At 40.2% G+C, this 17,021-nt stretch overlaps 1 protein-coding gene across 1 annotated transcript in view; it reads left to right on the top strand.

Moving 5' to 3' along the window:
- Positions 1-15,402: 15,402 nt before the first annotated feature.
- The window catches only part of coq8b (coenzyme Q8B), a 65,767-nt gene continuing 64,148 nt past the window's right edge, over positions 15,403-17,021 (top strand). The window contains exon 1 of the mRNA XM_028796167.2: positions 15,403-15,532. The gene's annotated coding sequence lies outside the window, so the exon portion shown is untranslated. The remainder of the gene's footprint in view (positions 15,533-17,021) is intronic.

Raw genomic sequence — 17,021 nt, 5'->3', positions numbered from 1 at the left:
TCACACACTCCTGAGATTCTCTGGAGTAGTCGGAGGACACTCTAGGGATTCAGGGTCACTCCTGTGTGCACTCTCCACAATAACTGAAAATCTCTGAAACTTCTCTCTGAAACTAAAAAGCGGATGAGCCACTCTCTTTGGGGAGATGGAAGCTCTGACAATCTCTTCTCTTTGTGAGCCAGAAAGCTGACATCCAGCCTGCCAAGCCATGCACTATTCCAGTGAATTCAAAAGACTGAAAGGTAGGTGTTACTTCATGAAGGGAGTTTCAGCATCTAATCCCTTGTGCCAGAACGTGTACTACTTTTCCTTATGAAGTTGCAGATGTCACAACAAAGGGCCTAAATTATGAAAGCAAAGCACACCACAAACAAAGGATCATGCAGTATAGAGAAAGAATGCACTCCAATGTCAGAAGGATCCTCCACTTGAACCTAAAGGAGCAACAAAGCCATAACTCCACACAACATCGGGAGCCATCTTTAAAGTCTTGGTATCATAAGACCATTTACCTGTGCCAAAATAAAGTAGAACTCTACAAAGCAAGTAAACAGCCAGTTTCACTAAGTTATATGTTTGTCTGTCTCGTCTGTCTGCATCCTATCTTATATGTTAACATACTGTACATATGCATTTATCAGTTATCATATTTCTGTATTCCTTGTGTTTATCAAAAAATTGTATTATTGTGTTTCTTAAAATGAGTGGGCTTCAGTTACCTTGACAGTCTAATGGCAGAAAACCCACCTTCTACAACAGAGAAAGTAGGAGCCTTACCAAATTATTTGGTTAATTACTGACATTGCCAAAGGCAAAATGGATAATTGATTTTCTGAGTTAAACATCTCCTTATTTCCTACTTTGGGATGTTGTTCAGTCAGAAAGATAACAAATTATTGAGTTTCTGACTGCCTCTGTACTTACACTCTAAGTGTAGATGAAGCCTTCCTCACCTCTGAGTGCAGCCTGTTTTGTAACCAGAGGCCCAACAGCTCAGTATTAGTGTTAAATCTTTTACTAATCTGCTGAAACTTCATTCTCCTTCCACAGATGTTAGACATGAATACATCAGTTTGTACAGACATGATAGAATTCCTATAGTGAAGTTATTTGGGCCTCCAAATGACAATTATACTGTAGGTGAGTGATTTAAAATACGAACACACTTGAGAGCCTCCTGCAGATTTTAATTTTTGCTAAATTTCAAATATAGATTTTCTTCCACCGGAGTGGTGGCTCTGAGGTAGGGATCTGCACTGGTAATCAGAAGGTTGCTGGTTCAAATCCCATAGACGTCCGAAGTGACTCTACACTGTTGGGCCCCTGAGCAAGGCCCTTAACCTGCAATTGCTTCGTCCTGGGTATGACATTAATCTGCATCCAGCCCTGCAGGTAGGCCCTCCAACATGCAGGGAAAAACCTGGGGGTTGGTGGCAGAATTGGCACTCTAGTCATCATAAAAAACCTCACACTGTTCCATTCCATCTGTACTACTGTGGTGCTAAGGTGTCACCCATCGCATGGCTGGCACTCGGGTCCTAATCTGGGGATCCTGAGTTGATTTGTCATGTGGTGGGTGCGGCAATGCACTGTATCAGCGTGTGCTCCTAACCTCAACCTCTCCTTCCACTTTGATAGTTTTATGGTTTAAAGATTGTAGCGGGGCCACATAAGTGTTAAATGTCAGTACTGAGTGCGTCTTGTTTCATTGTCCCGTTTACTGTTTATGTGCATCAGTTAATGCCGTCCCCGAAAAGGGGGACGGATGATGGAAGGAGACCACAGCCGCAAACCTGGAAAACACCTATTTACAATCAATCAATCACAGCCGTCACAGGATTATTTAAGCCATCAGGAGGAGAAGGAAAGGGAAGGAGAGAAGGAGATTTTGTTTCACCATCACGACCACGAGCCAACTGTTCCAGTTATTGTCCACATCGCGCATATCCATCCAGTTTGTTTTTCCATCAGCCGGATTTATTTCAAGGACCTCACCACGAGAGACCCCGGGGTAGGACTTAATCATCCACCACACACACGAGGATTCACGGTGAGGCTGTTCCATTTTTTCCGGGGAGAATCAAACATCGCAATTTCACTAATTCAGTCATCCGCTTTCAGGACAGTTTCTTTATTACCGGACTCACGTTCTCATTCATTTTCAGTTTATCATTCATTGTTGTTATTCGTGTTGTGTGTTTATTTGTTACAGGGACAAGGGAGGGTTTTTGTTGTATATATATATTTGGTGGTGTCTTGTTATTGCTGGGGTGAAGGGATATTGATATTTATATATGTTTCTATTTTTTGTATGTCTTATCTTACTTAATACATTTAATCCGTTTAAATTTTACATCCTGTTTTTGTGTGCTCATATTTTTCACCGTCGATTGTGGGGGAAAAGTTTAATTGGTAAGAAGTACAGCTTGATAGTAAGATTATTTCTCAGTTAATTATCCAGGCCACTGGTCTTGGAGGTGTAGCTGCCGGCTGGGTAAAAGGGGTCGGCTGTTACAAGATGACAGAAAGGAAATGAAAAAAACAAAGACAAATCACTACTTAAACAAAATAAGAATAACGTCTTAAGTAAATGACCCCTGAAGTTAGGGATCTGCACTGGCAATCGGAAGGTTGCTGGTTCGAATCCCGTAAATGCCAATAGGGACTCTGCTCTGTTGGGCCCTTGAGCAAGCCCCTTAACCTCCAATTGCTGAGTGCTTTGAGTAGTGAGAAAAGCGCTATATAAATGCAAAGAATTATTATATCTAGAAGATGTTCTAATAACCTGTATGATATAGAGAGGGGAGAGTGTTGTGCAGATCATCATGCAATTCTGTTTACATGTGCACTTAGCTTGACCAAAAGATATTAAACTCAACAGCAAATGCAAAGTAAACTACTCTTTTGCACAAAATGACTTTTATTATAATTGTATTCTTGTGACCTTCACACAGATATTAACAAGCTAGGTTGGGTTGAATGGCCAGTACAGGTGTAAATTTTCTTATGTTTTTATGTTTATTCTGTACTCAGAAATGTAAATGCCATCAAAGTACACATCGCCTCAAAGGGGTAAAAGAAATTTGGTTGGTCGTCAGCTCATCTCAATTGGGTTCACAACGCCATGAACATAAACCTTCTGCTAACAAGTACTGAGAACACCAGACAGAACCCCTGGAAAAAGTACAACAGAATGAATTGTGCATTAAAAAAGCTTAAGAAATACAAATGCCTCCTGACAGCCACAATATGCATAATTTGGTGGTTCAATGAAAAGAATCTTCACCCCAGGAGCTGACCAATGGCATCTTTTTGAACATCTGCCATTGAAGATCTGACACAAACTGAGGAAAACTGGGCCGAACACTTCAGTTTAGTTCTTTATCTAGCTGAATCCTGGTAACCTGAATGTCATGATGGAATTCATTGAAAGTATTGTCATGATTATATGCAGAGTTAACTTCAGCAATCTGGATCTGTCAGGATCCTAGCAGAGCAATTGGTTAGCTCTGTGCCAGTTCATCACTAATGCATAGGACCACGAGTGTATACTCCAACAGTGGACAGAAAGGAATCAAGTGCTCCAATGTCAGGTATCGCATATGAACAACTACAAACAGATGAAAACAGTCCAAAATTAAAAAGACTTCCTACTAGGACCTTAAACCATGTAACCACTAGGGGGTGTCACTGAGCCCCAAACCTCAGACACGGTAATGCCCAACACCCTTTTGGGTTTAAATAAAAAACATTTATTACACGAAAGCACCTGTCCAATAATCACCCATCCAAAGATCAGCCACAATACAAATAAATCAACCAATTTCTTCCTCCTTCCATCCTCCTAGAGTGTTAGCCCGCTGCCTCCAGACTGTGACTCCATGATGGCAGGTGGCAGGCTTCTTTTCAAGCCAGACCCGGGAATGCTTCCATTGCCACAGCATGTCATCTAGGAAGAACTTCCAGGTCATTTGGAAAACAGGGAGGTCCTCCCCCTCTTTCCAGCATCCAGGGACCCCGACAGGGTTGCACGTCTGGAGTCCCAACTTCCAAGCATCCCTGTAGGTGCCCACAAGAGAACCACTGCCACCTGCCATATAGGGGATGGAACTACTCCCAGCTTCAGGCTTCTGCTGGTCCAGCTATTCTATTTCTCCAGCTGGGCATGAAGATGTTTCAAGCTGGCCAGCTTCTCTGTCCTTCCATCCTGGCCTCCAGTCTGGACAAGAAATGACCTTCCATCCCGGCCAGGATGCCTGTCTATCCTCTTGGGCACTTACAACCCACATTCATTTCAAATAGAGACGATACATTAAAGGGGAAAATCTTTCTCTATTAAGGGAGACAGCACTTTTGTGGGAAGGTCTTAGTTAAGGTCATGCTTTAAAGGTTTGTTCACTTGATGTCTAACCAGTAACATCATGTTCTCACAATAGCACTTCAGAACATAGACTAAGTTACTGTTGGTGTGTCAGGAATCAAAAAGGTGTAGCATTTTATTTTCATTTTGTTTATTTTTCCTATATAAGGTAAATAATTAGAGATGTCACTATGGCCACTATTTTGTGAAATGATTTCTATGATAATGCATGCTGCTAGGATATGTGGATTGCATACAGTGTTTGTGGTGCCCAATGCAATGGCACTGTTGCACAGTTTCAGACTCTGGGAACCTGAAGCCATAACCGAATGATCAGAAGATGGGAGAATTGAGACACAATGACCATTCAAAAAAAAAAAAAAACAGAATTCTGGTTTATTCCAGATGTGACAATAACGATTTACAATTATGTCTTGCAAACATATACTGTATACAGTATACAGTTCAATACAAGAACACTATCAAAAACAAGAAAAATAGGTGCAGGTGCGATATACAATAGTTAGAGTGACTCCAATTCAAAACGTGATGAGACAATCCAAGAAAAAGATAAACAAAAAGCCTTTTCTTCCTCCTTCTTCCACAGACAGTCCATGAAGGACGGACAGAAAAATAATCAAAAATAAAGTGAGAAATTATGCACAAAGACAGTAATGAAAAAATCAGTACCCATAACCATAGATTACTTTCACCCAAAAATAAACTGCTCAAAAAAATAAAGGAACACTTTGAAAACCACACATCGTTTGATGGAAATGAAGATGATCAACCTACAGAGGACTGAATTCAAAGACATCCCGAAAATCAAAGGGAAAAAATGATGTGGCAGGCAGGCGAGTCCATTTTGCTGAAATTTCATTGTAGCAACTCCAAATCGTACTCAGTAGTTTGTATGGCCCCCACGTGCTTGTATGCATGCCTGACCATGTATGGGCATGCTCCTAATGAGACAATGGATGGTGTCTTTGGGAATCTCCTCCCAGATCTAGACCAGGGCATCACTGAGATCCTGAACAGTCTGAGGCATCAGATGGAGCAAAACATAATGTCCCACATAATGTCCCACCCAGAGGTGTTCTATTGGATTGAGGTGAGCGTGGGGGCCAGTCAATGGTATCAATTCCTTCATCCTTCAGAAACTGCCTGCATACTCTCGTCACATGAGGCCAGGCATTGTCGTGCACCAGGAGGAACCCAGGAGCCACTGCACCAGCATAGGGTCTGACAATGGGTCCAAAGATTTCATCCTAATACCTAATGGCAGTCAAGGTTCTGTTGTCTAGCCTGTAGAAGTCTGTGTGTCCCTCCATGGATATGCCTCCCCAGATAGACCATCACTGACCCACCACCAAACTGATCATGCTGAACGATGTTACAGGCAGCATAACGTTCTCCACGGCTTCTCCAGACCCTTTCACGTCTGTCACATGTGCTCAGGGTGAACCTGCTCTCATCTGTGAAACGCACAGGGCGCCAGTGGTGGACCTGCCAATTCTGGTGGTCTATGGCAAATGCCAATCAAGCTCCATGGTGCCGGGTAGGCAGTGAGCACAGGTCAGAGACATTCACACCAGTGGCCTGCTGGAGGTCATTTTGTAGGCTCTGGCAGTGCTCATCCTGTTCCTCCTTGCCCAAAGGAGCAGGTACTGGTTGATCCTGCTGATGGGTTAAGGACCCTCTACGAGGGGCCCAGTTCAGCTCTCCTTGAGTAACTGCCTGTCTCTCTGGAATCTCCTCCATGCCAATGAGACTGTGCTGGGAGACACACAAACTTTCTGGCAATGGCACGTATTGATGTTGGACTACCTGTACCACCTCTGTAGGGTCCAGGTATGGCCTCATGATACCAGTAGTGACACTGACCGTAGACACATGCAAAACAGGGAAAAAACAGATGAGGAGGGAAAAATGTCAGCAGCCTCCCTCCACCTGTTAAACCATTCATTCCTGTTTTGGAGGTCGTCTCATTGTTGCCCCTCTAGTGCACCAAAGCAGCTGAAACTGATGAAGAAGCCCCTCTGCTACTGAACTGACCAGATCAATAGCCCAGAAGTTTCATTGATTTGATGCTATACCTCGGATTAAAAAGGGTTCCTTTACATTTTTTGAGCAATACATAATCAAAATCACAAGTCAACTGTCCTCACTGAATCTGAATCATATTATATGATATCATCTACTCTTGCATTTTGTTCTGTACTTGTAATATTACTATTATAATGTATTGAGGATTACTTGTATTCTGTTCTGTGTATTGTATTGTATTTACTCCTTTGTTTGACACCCAATTCACGCCCAACCTACCTGGAAAGGGGTCTCTTTTTGAACTGCCTTTCCCAAGATTTTTTCCATTTTTTCCCTACAAGTTTTTTTTTGGGAGTTTTTTCTTGTCTTCTTAGAGAGTCAAGGCTGGGGGGCTGTCAAAAGACAGGGCCTGTTAAAGCCCATTGTGGCACTCCTTGTGTGATTTTGGGCTCTGCAAAAACACATTGGAATTTTTGTATTGTAATACAATATATACAAACTTAAACACTCTTCTCTCTGCTCTACCAACTCAGCGGTACAGAAATTCTCTCTAACCAGAAGACTGGTCAAAAATGACGCCTGGTGGCCTGGACTTCAGTTTTGTCTAGCCAATCCTCATTAATGTCTTCTGGGGTCCCCCAGTAGCAAACAACTTTGAGCCACGCACCCTACATCCTCTTCTGATCACGTGCAGTTTCGCTCCATCAAACCTCCACCTCCCTGTACGTGCAATCATAACCCCACCACGCTAGCTGCTTCTTCACCTTACAGGTACAGTTACATGGTGAACTTTCACCTACTTTCACTCAGGCTTTTCTTGCTCTTTCTCTACATGTGTATTTTCATCTGGCAACCTTCTAAAATCAGCACTCTGTTCTTTTGTTCCCACAGCAGTTTCAGACATGCGCTTTGCTATGGGGCTGCTTCATTTCTAAGGTGTGATTAGAAATCACATAGCTGCTTCAGACATGTGCTTCTGCGTCGTGCCGGTTCAAGCCCGGAGAAGCCCCCTGACAAGCAGCAATCCAAATCAGTGGAGTAACGCATGAGGAGACACTGAACAGTGGTGTGACTTTGTGCCTTGCTATTGTATTCTCACTTACAGCAGCGCTAAAACAACAGGTAAGTAACTTTAAGTAATTTATAACTTTATGATTATTCATACATTTGTGATAAGCCTTTTCACCACAACTTTATTTTTTATATTGAACCAGGACATGGCTTATCACTGTGTGACCTATGATGTTAGGGTGTCCATCTCATTTAAGGTTGAGCTGATTGTTAGGAATCTAAAATTTATTTCTAATAAAGACAGTTCCTAGCAAGAGGAAATCCAGTCTCTTAGACAAATAAATTCAAAGGAATGTGTTCAGGTTTTGACCAGTGGTTTCTTTACTGACTTTGAGCTTAGTCTTGTCTAGTGACCTAATTTGCCAATCCCTGGTTTCTTGTGTTTTGACCCTTTTTATCCACCTGACTATTCTTTTCAGGTTGCCCTTATATTTCTGCCATATCTACTGTATCTCGAATCTTTACATGGAAAGATAAACATACTCATGACAACACCCTAATCTTTTCATAGATTACAAATTCTTGTCATGATTTGTACATTGAGCAACCTCCTAGGTTAATTGTCAGGCGTTTAGAACTTTGTTTTATTATTGTCATAATATTTCAGTTTGTTTATGACAGTTTCACACTTCCATTTTTTGATTTTTGCTTTGAATGCCTATCGTCACTGCTTTATGTTTTTCTTAGCAAACATGGTCATTTGTTCTTAGTAATGGTGTGGTGCTACTACCACATTGTCAACAGATGAGACAACACATGATGTCACAACAGGGACAGTAATAAATGTGGCGTGTTTCACTCATTCTACAATAATGCACCGGTGTCTGCCTATCTGGAAGTTTAATGTCCATTGCGGAGGGGAGTTTCGAGGCCCAGTGCAGGAAACTTGTCCCTGAGGTGCTGAATGTATGGCAAGCCAAATTAACATTTAGAGATATCTCAAAATGAATTTCGGATATCTTAAAATGTTATTTTATTTTTTAAGATATCTGAAACTCGCCTTGAGATATCTTAAAATACTTTCCTTTACATTTTAAGATATCTGCAATACATTTTGAGATATCTCTAAATGTTAATTTGGCTTGCCATAATCTTGAAATACATTGTTAGATATCTGAAATAGAGCAGAGACCCATTTTAAGATATCATGAAATTAATTTTAGATATCTAAAAATGTATTTCAGATATCTGAAACAACAATGAATTTCAAGATATCTTAAATGCTTTTTAAGATATCTAAATTATATTTCGAGATATCTTAAAATAACTTCCTTCTCATTTTAAGATATCCCAAATTCATTTTGAGATATCTGAAATGCATTTTCAGATATCTTAAAATGACTTCCTGCACATTTCAAGATATCTCAAATACATTTCAAGATATCTTAAAATGACTTCCTGCACATTTCAAGATATCTCAAATACATTTCAAGATATCTTAAAATAACTTCCTGCACATTTCAAGATATCTCAAATACATTCCATGATATCTCAAAATCACTTCCTGTGCATTTCGAGATATCTTAAATGCATTTCAAGATATCTTAAAATAGGCAGGAAGTTCCATTGAAAGTATAAGAAATTTTACAGGAAGTGATTTTAAGATATCTGAAAATGTATTTGAGATATCTTGAAATACACAGGAAGTTATTTTAAGATATCTGAAAATGTATTTGAGATATCTTGAAATACGCAGAAAGCTATTTTAAGATATCTGAAAATGTATTTCAGATATCTCAAAATGCCTGCAGATGTATTTTAAGATATCTTGAAATGTATTTGAGATATCTCAAAATGCACATGAACATATTTCAAGATATCTCAAATTGCATTTAAGATATCTTGAAATGCATTTCAGATATCTGAAAATGCACAGCATATCACTTCAAGATATCTTGAAATCTGTTTGAGATATCATACAATTCTTTTTAGATATCTTAAAATAGATGTATTTTTAGATATCTATAATTCAATTTGAGATATCTAAAATGCATTTCCAGATATCATAAAATTCATTTTGAGATATCTCTAAATGTTAATTTGGCTTGCCATATGAATGAGAATTATATTGAATGTGGAGCTGACGTTTAGGCTTAGAATCTGCATGTACATGTCTCGACTCTCCAAGTTTGGTCAGAATAGAACATTAGAATATTAGAACACTCTAGACAAAAACAGGCCATTCAGCCCAACAAAGCTCGCCAGTCCTATCCACTTATTTCTTCCAGAAACAACATCAAGTCGAGTTTTGAAAGTCCCTAAAGTCCTACTGTCTACCACACTACCTGTCAGCTTATTGTCCATCATTCTTTGTGTAAAGAAAAACTTCCTAATGTTTGTGCAAAATTTACATTTAGAGCTTAATTTAGAGCTTAACAAGTTTCCAACTGTGTCCCCGTGTTCTTAATGAACTCATTTTAAAGTCACAGTCTCGATCCACTGGACTAATTCCCTTAATAATTTTAAACACTTCACTGAGGTCACCTCTTAATCTTCTTTTGCTTAAACTGTAAAGGCTCAACTCTTTTAATCTTTCCTCCTAACTCATCCCCTGTAGCCCTGAATCAGCTCTCGTCGCTCTTCTCTGGACTTTTTCTAGTGCTGCTATGTCCTTTTTGTAGCCTGGAGACCAAAACTGCACCCAGTACTCCAGATGAGGCCTCACCAGTGTGTTATAAAGCTTCAGCAGAACCTCCTGTGACTTTTACTCCACACATCAAGGCGCTATATAACCTGACATTCCGTTAGCCTTCTTAATGTCTTCTGAACACTATTGGGAAGTCGATAGCTTAGAGTCCACTACGACTCCTAAATCCTTCTCATAAGGTGTACTCTTGACCATTGTGTATTTAAACCTCACATTTTTACTTCCTATGTGTAACACTTTACATTTACTAACATTAAACTTAATCTGCCACAAATTTGCCCAAGCCTATATGCTGTCCAAGTCCTTCTGTAATGATATAACGGATTCCAAATTATCTGCTAATCCATCTATCTTGGTATCATCTGCAAACTTAACCAGCTTGTTACTTATCCAAATCATTTCTATATATTAAAAATAACAGCAGCTCTAGCACTGACCCCTGCTGGACACCACTCTTAACATCAGCCAATTCTGATGACGTTCCTCACACCATCACCCTCTGCTTCCTGTGTCTGAGCCAGTTCTGCACCCATCTAAAAACATCACCCTAAACTCCCACTTCTTTTAATTTGATGCCCAACCTCTCATGTGGCACCTCATCAAATGCTTTCAAGTCAAGATAAATAATATCATAAGCTCCACTTTGATTGTATCCTTTTGTTGCCTCCTCATAGAATTCCAGCATGTTAGTAAAACACGACCTCCCTCTTCTGAACCCATGCTGACTGTTCCTAATAACTCCTGTTCTTGCCAGGTGCTGCTCAATCTTATCCTTAATAATTCCTTCCATTAATTTTCCCGTGATGCATGTTAAGCTTACTGGCCTATAGTTGCTTGGATCTGCCCTGTCACCCTTTTTATATCATGGGATGATATTTGACATTTTCCAGTCCTTCAGAATCTCTCCAGTGTGCAGTGTCTTCCTAAAAATATGTGTCAAGGGTTTATATATGTACTCTCTAGCCTACTTAAGAACTCGAGGGTAAATATTATCTGGTCCTGGTGATTTGTTTGATTTCATGATAAGCAAATTGGAGGGGATCCAGTATGGAGGTGTTTTGTAGGACTCGACCAATTTTTCAAAATGCTTTATCATATTAGGATTGAGTGGTATGGGGCCGTAGTCATTGAGGCAAGCAACAACTGACTTCTTTGGTACTTCTTTGACCGTGCTAATCATTTGTACTACCAGGTTATTGTTCGACAGCATAAGGCTGGCAAAAAACTGCCACAACTTTTCTCTACATTGTCACACATACACGTCCGAGGGACACCTTCCAGGCTCTTCTCAGGTAAGCACTACCACTTTGGGACAGCAGGAGTTGCGATCGCTAAGCCTTGTCCCTCTCATCAGCCACAGCTCAGAGAAGACACCCACTGAGCTCAGTTGCCCATGCCCCTTTGAGTCCAGGAGCTATAAAAGCGAGGTGCTCCCGAAAGGTGGCGTCTCATTCAGGAAATGAGTTAACTGCATTACAGAGCTCCAACCCTGTGACTGGACCGCTCTCCAGAGCTTATCATTTTGAAGCCAACGGCTAAACTTTGTTTTGTCAAACCTTTACACCATCAGCCGCATGTTATTTTCAGTTCTTTTCCCTTTGTAAGTAAATGGGGTAGTTGGCATCTAAACATTTCTTTCAAGTCCTGTCTTTCCCTCGACCGACCCAAAGCAACATACTGTACCTTTATATTTTTTTTGCACTGGGATCCTGTATGTCTTTATAAGAAAGATATTATGGACAGGCCACTTTTCTTGGTACGCATGATCCTCTGTCCTGAAAAATAAAAAGAATACATGAACAGTATGGCTTCTATGGTGACTTTTTCAAATTTATCACCTTCAGCCATAAATGGCAGCCCTCATGTTTTGGAGATGAATGAAGTTCAAGACACACTGTGAATGGTGAAATGTCTTGTGCTTGAAGCATTCCTGGCATAAAATGTACTTTCTTTTCTTTTCAAATTAATTGTGGCAAACTCTAACATGGCAAATAGTTCTGATTTTTTGTTGCTTTTTGCTGTGTTGCACTACCTAGTCTTGACCTGGCAAAAGCTCGGACACTGGTTTGAATATGAAAATGGTAGTGCCCTTTACCTGCTGAGAATAAGGCGGAATACATGATCATCGCCTGTTTGGTAGTTTTCTTAGTTCAGTATGCTTTCCATTATCACTGTTTCCTATTCCTATCTTACGTGTTCTCTGTCAGTATTACTTACTATTCAGTGAGCTCCTCATACGCCGATCTCTTGAAATTCAATTCCTCTTTGTTCCAGAATACTTTCTATGAAAAATTATCTTCTACGCTGGAGGAATTTTTCTAAAAAAATCTTGCCACTCTCAACAGTTCTGCATAAATGTGGTTTCCTTTCAAGGATGCCATTCATGACTTTATGATCAGCTCTGCCAGTGGTTTAGCTAGCAAACAATACCAGGCTTGTGCCAAAGCTCTCATTCTTAGACAGCACACACACTAATGTGGTGTGTGCGGGGTATTCACTCTTTTATACTTATATTTTTGTGTTATTTTGGTGTTTCTGTTTGTGCAGTTTCTAGCATTTAGTGCAGTTTTTCTTGTTTTTGAAAAGTTAATTTTACTTACATCTTGATTTTCTTACTTGACACATTCTGTATTGATCATGTGACCGCAATTGTCAGATGTGATGCTATAAATATGGCAACACTTGCATTATCTGTTATCCATCGGTGGATTAAAAAATGCCTTTGCTTTTTACTGCTAGAGCTTTATATTTAAATAGGCCCTATTGTTAGGTTTCAGTCACTCTCTTCAGAATTTTTTGACTTTGACTTTGTTTTGCCCCTTGTGATCCTTCCCCACTTCATGTCAACTTTCTCACTTTTAAGATTTTCTCACTTTTTATCATTTCCTATGCTCACAATAATTCTCAGTACCCTACCTGCCACAATAGGTATGAGGTATTTACCATGGTTGCCAATTGTATATACAGTGCATCTGTAAAGTATTCACAGTGCATCACTTTTTCCACATTTTGTTATGTTACAGCCTTATTCCAAAATGGATTAAATTCATTTTTTTCCTCAGAATTCTGCACACAACACCCCATAATGACAATGTGAAAAAAGTTTACTTGAGATTTTTGCAAATTTATTAAAAATAAATAAACTGAGAAATCCCATGTACATAAGTATTCACAGCCTTTGCTCAACGGTTTGTCGATGCACCTTTGGCAGCAATTACAGCCTCAAGTCTTGTTGAATATGATGCCACAAGCTTGGCACACCTATCCTTGGCCAGTTTCGCCCATTCCTCTTTGCAGCACCTCTCAAGCTCCATCAGGTTGGATGGGAAGCGTCGGAGCACAGCCATTTTAAGATCTCTCCAGAGATGTTCAATCAGATTCAAGTCTGGGCCACTCACATTCATAGAGTTGTCCTGAAACCACTCCTTTGATATCATGGCTGTGTGCTTAGGGTCGTTGTCCTGCTGAAAGATGAACCGTCACCCCAGTCTGAGGTCAAGAGCGCTCTGGAGCAGGTTTTCATCCAGGATGTCTCTGTACATTGCTGCAGTCATCTTTCCCTTTATACTGACTAGTCTCCCAGTTCCTGCCGCTGAAAAACATCCCCACAGCATGGTGCTGCCACCACCATGCTTCACTGTAGGGATGATGCCAGGTTTCCTCCAAACGTGACGCCTGGCATTCACACCAAAGAGTTCAAGCTTGTCTCCTCAGACCAGAGAATTTTCTTTCTCATGGTCTGAGAGTCCTTCAGGTGCCTTTTGGCAAACTCCAGGTGGGCTGCCATGTGCCTTTTACTAAGGAGTGGCTTCCGTCTGGCCACTCTACCATACAGGCCTGATTGGTGGATTGCTGCAGAGATGGTTGTCCTTCTGGAAGATTCTCCTCTCTCCACAGAGGACCTCTGGAGCTCTGACAGAGTGACCATCGGGTTCTTGGTCACCTCCCTGACTGAGGCCCTTCTCCCCCAATCACTCAGTTTAGATGGCCGGCCAGCTCTAGGAAGAGTCCTGGTGGTTTCGAACTTCTTCCACTTACGGATGATGGAGGCCACTGTGCTCATTGGGACCTTCAAAGCAGCAGAAATTTTTCTGGAACCTTCCCCAGATTTGTGTCTCGAGACAATCCTGTCTCAGAGGTCTACAAACAATTCCTTTGACTTCATGCTTGGTTTGTGCTCTGACATGAACTGTGAACTGTGGGACCTTATATAGACAGGTGTGTGCCTTTCCAAATCATGTCCAATCAACTGAATTTATCACAGGTGGACTCCAATTAAGCTGCAGAAACATCTCAAGGATGATCAGGGATAACTATTAACGGTATATTAGTTTTACCTTACGTTAATTTTCTTTTTAATTCAAGCATCTCGTTTTATGAGGAAATGTACCACTTTGCTTTAAACCAGGGGTGTCGAACTCCAGGCCTGGGGGGCCGCAGTGGCTACAGGTTTTCATTCTAACCCTTTTCCTAATCAGTGATCAGTTTTCACTGATAATTAACTCCTTTTCTCTTCATTTGAATATCCCTGTTTTTAAGGATTCACTCCTCTCAATAGATCCTTTTCTTCATTAAATGGCAGTCAAACAGAAATGACACATGACACAAGCCAACAGATGACCAGCAAAATTGGAGCTTCAGACTCCAACCACTTTCACTCCAACCAATTACTTAAAAAGAAGCCAATTCTTGCTGTTAATTAAACCCGTTATTTAATTCCAGGATGTACTGCTCTTCTCATTCTGCCACTGTAGACATTCCTAAAAATATTATCTGTTTTTTCTATGAACACTGTCAAATTGTTTTGGTGACTTGAGAGATCAACCTTATCAAGACCTTCACCTTTCTTTATTTTCAGATATTGTGTCATGGCACAGGTGAGTTGGTCATGTGGCAGCTCATTTTGTGTCTCGTTACTGTTTGGCTGCTAAATAAGCAAAAAGAAACAACTAAGGGGCCTGAGTCAAGTTAATTAAAATTAAGGCAAAAGAAGTTAATTAGCAGCAAATTAATTAAGAAGAAGGTTAGAATGAAAACATGCAGCCACTGCGGCCTTCCAGGACACCCGTGCTGTAAACTGCCTTTTTAAGACCACGCCCACTCCTTCTTTCATTGGCTTTCACCGTGCCCTCAAGTGCAATGGCTACTTCAGAATATCCGCAATTAGTATGGCTTCATTTAAAAAAAAAAAGTTTGTTTCTGTTCAGTGATTGGACCAGTTGAAGTTTTTGACCTTAAAATCCCGCCTTTTTGGAAAAGTTCTTGCGTCTTCATTGGTGCGCTTGAAAACTGACAGCTAGGTCAAGAAATGGCGGCGGTAGGGATGTGCTGAGAACAGATTGCGCGAAGGACGCGCTATGCGATGCGTGCTGGCATCATTTTTTGACACTGGGTTTCTGGACGCTGCGGTATGTGTGTGTGTTTGTGTGGCATCACTAGACTGTGTGTTTTTAATTTCTGTATGCCAGCTTTTTAATACCTTTAGTTTGTGTGATGAGTTTTTGTCCGTTCATTATGCGTGCGTGACGTTTTCACGGATACAAGGCTGTTATGGCATTAAAATGTGTGTATGTTTTCTGTATATAGTTTATATGAGCTAAGAATTGCGTTTTAAAGAAAACAATATAAACAGCTTTTTAGAAGTAGTTAAGTGATTTTTATTTCGGTTCTGAGCGTTTGCGTATTATTAGCCGGGATTAGTACTTTTTAAAAGATGTTGATAGTTTGGTTACTTGCACTCTTTACCTCTCCCATGTATTCTGGCTCTGATTTTGGATTTTTTGAGTTGAGTCTGCTAAATAAATAAGATGTACGTGCCTACCCATTCACGACGATAATTTATATAGTGCAGATGCAGTATACACGTTCCCGAAACCGATGCTTTACATTGCGGTCCTATAGGAATAGACCTCCTTCCCTTGTAAAGCACTTCTGCAGTAATTTGCTTATTGGCACTTCGATCACAGGAGAAACTGAACTCTCGGCTAGAGTTTCAGGTCCAGCAATTTGGTTATAATCGAGTTTTGAAAAGCAAAATCCGTCTTGCTGAATTTTTCGGATTCTTGTTAAGTGCAATCTTTTATGTTGTACAAGCGCTGAAATCCTCAAGTATAGGTCTTACCTTTTTCTTTCAACGTGTTTTCAAAGCCCAACGCTACTTGACGGTTCTAGATGCAAAGTAAAAATGAAATAATTTATAATTATTATTGCTAAATGCAGTAACGCATAATACAAAATCTTGTTCCGTTTGGCATTTGTAATAAACTCACAAATTTACAAGCTTTTAGCATTGGGCTGTGTCCTGCTTTTTAATCAGATTTTAAAATTTGGCATCTTGTTCTCCCATACTTCACTTGGCATAGGAATACTTGTCCACTTTTACTTTTTTAAAAATTTTTTTACAGTATGTATTTGTTCTCCTATCTTGAGTAGTGAGTGATGGCTTCAATAATTTTGTTAAAATATAGCATAGTTGAAGCCTGCATGTATTCCCTTGTGTCTGCAGGGATTTTGCTCAAGGTACCCTAGAAATCCTTGAAATCCATGTGGATTATTTGGGAACTAATTCAAATCTCAAAATGAACATACGGTACATCCATCAGTGCTGACATTCATTATGTGTTTGAATTATAGGTGTTGAGGTATTTACAAGGATCTAAAGTTGGTTGTAGACCTCAGTTTTATATAGTTAACAAAATACGAAGAAGTAGTGTGTTAAAGAAGTTATGAAAAAGAAAAGGAAACATTTTTAAAAATAATGTAACATGATTGTCAATGTAATTGTCGTAGACTTATTTCAGTATTGAGAGTGAATTTGATTATCTGAATACAATGAGGACTGATTGAGGTCATTTATGTTGGGTAGAATGCCTTGAGGGGGCTGGGTGGTCTCGTGGC

The sequence above is a fragment of the Erpetoichthys calabaricus genome, chromosome 1 (assembly GCF_900747795.2).
Source record: "Erpetoichthys calabaricus chromosome 1, fErpCal1.3, whole genome shotgun sequence".
Lineage (NCBI taxonomy): Eukaryota > Metazoa > Chordata > Cladistia > Polypteriformes > Polypteridae > Erpetoichthys > Erpetoichthys calabaricus.
This window is presented reverse-complemented; position numbering and strand designations above follow the sequence as displayed.